The sequence below is a fragment of the Seriola dumerili genome, unplaced genomic scaffold (genome assembly GCF_002260705.1).
Source record: "Seriola dumerili isolate Sdu_G_001 unplaced genomic scaffold, Sdu_1.0 BDQW01000052.1, whole genome shotgun sequence".
Taxonomy (NCBI): domain Eukaryota; kingdom Metazoa; phylum Chordata; class Actinopteri; order Carangiformes; family Carangidae; genus Seriola; species Seriola dumerili.
The window spans coordinates 16,309,189-16,311,489 of NW_019174307.1; positions in this window are offsets into that span (position 1 = coordinate 16,309,189).

The window sequence follows — 2,301 nt, forward strand, 5'->3', positions numbered from 1 at the left end:
TCATAGTATAGTAATGCGTAAAAATAAAAATGTCAGTATACCTAGGAATAAAAAGTCATAGTATGGTAAGGTATAAAAATTAATTGAATGGCAAGGCAATAGAGTCATCAGTTGACTTATTGTGCATGTCTATGTGAGGAAGACGGCGTACCCACCAATGAACCACGCAGGGGCAGGGAGAACATCCAAAGACCACACAGACAGGCCCCAGGCCTGGGCCTCAAACCCAGAACCTTCTCACTGTGAGGCAATGGTTCTAACCACTGCTCTCCGTGTCGCCCAAAATTATAGTAAGGTAAGGCATAAAAACATCATAGTAGGCATAAGACATAAAAATGTCATAGTAGTCAGGGTGACATTTTCATGGGATTTCTCGACAGAAATTCAACTCATATTTTGATATATCCACTATTTTATGTCTATTCCTGCTAGCAACCTGACTGCTAGCCTACAGAAGACAGATGGCAGGTTTAGCTCGCTAATTAACCCTATCTCACATGGTTAAATAACATCAGTTGACATTCTTCTGGTGACGTTAGGTACCACTGTGATAATCTCACATAATGTGAGGCTTCAGATAGCCCCCACCCTTTCAGTCAATCAAATGCTAGTATGCCTAAATCGGTTGTCTTGGAGACGTAGCCTCTTGGAGGGCACATCGGAATGATCTAATATGACTTCACTCCACACATAGTGTGAATGAGTTCACTCAAATATTGGTAAGGACAATTCTGTCCTCCCAAAATATTGGTAGGGACCTGTCCCTATTGTCCATATGCAAACCTACGCCCTTGCTCTTGGCACTGTTGTCTTACCGTCTTTCTCTTAACACCCGCTCCATCTCTGTTTGTGGTTTCTGAGTTCATGTCTCAGTTAAGTTTGGCTTCTCTCTTCCCCTCTCCCCCACATGAATTTGGAAAAGTGTGGTAATGCTGGTATTCCTATTTTGTTTTCCTGTCTGTGGGTTGTGGTTGGCTGGGACATGTGGCATGGGAGCATGTGGTTGGTCTTTTCATGTCAAACTGTCTCACTGAGTGCGAGGAATTACTCACACACGGTTTATTAAAGATAATTCAGAGAAGTGTGTGTATTTACTCTCCACATAGTCTGTGCCAAAGTGAAATCACTTTTTAGATGAGTTTGTCCACTGTAAATGGTCTGCAATATCGATAGTTAGTCAGCACAGTTTTAGGGATTTATGAAGTCTGGTTAATGTCCTCTACCCCTGGAGTTGAATTCTGCATTACATCCTTCATTCTGTGGTGCATCCATTTCAGGTCAGAGTTTAAGAACAAAAACACCAACCAGTACTCTACATCTGAAGTGATTTTGATAAATTGCTTAAGTCATTTTTAAGCAACGTTGCAGGTACTATCTTATCAAATATGAAAATTTTCCCAGCTTTCTACGATAGTAAACTCACAAATTTGAGGTTTAAAACTGTGGGTCAGACAAAAACAAAAAGATTTGAACACATTAACTTGAGCTTCAGCAATTAATGACCCAATTTTTCACTTTTTTTCCTGATATCTAATACACCAAACAATCAATCGATCATTTGAGAAAATAACTGTCAGGTGTATTAATAATGAAAGCATTTGTTTTTGTGGCCATACAGGTGCTTCTATAAGATGGAGGACTGGGCATAGTTGATACATCAAGTTGCAGAAATTCCTAACAAACGTGCAGTTAATTAAATTGTGTATACAAATTATATGACGTAAGCCTGGAGCTGTTGGAGGTCCTGGGGGCAGTTGCCCAGGGGTCCCAGTAATCCAAGTAATCCCAGTAATCCCATCTCTGTACACTAATTTAGCTTGGTTAGTCTGGCTCTGTGCACCTACCAGCACTACTAAAGCTCACTAATTGACCAGGTGCATGTTGTTCATTTAACCTGTACACTGAACACTGAGGTATAAAAACAAACTGCTTTTTTAGTCAGAGTTCTGTATTGGACTATTTCTTGGTACATAAACTGGAGTCTCTTCTTGTTGCCTGGCAACTGGTACTGACCAAGGAATAGTTCAGACCCTGTAAAAAAGCAAATTGTAGTTTTTATACTTTTGTATGGATTAAACAAAGAAACAACAAATTATTAAATTTCAGAATTGCTGCTGGTGGATTTTATTGACAGAGCCAGACTAGTTGTTTACCAAATTTTACCCAACAAATGTGACAGTGCATATCAATCATCTTATCTAAATATTAGCAAGACAGCGAATAAGTGTATTTACCAAAATATTAAACCTTTAATTTGCCATAAAAGGCACTGAAGTCAAATGGAAATGAATATCAGTAAAT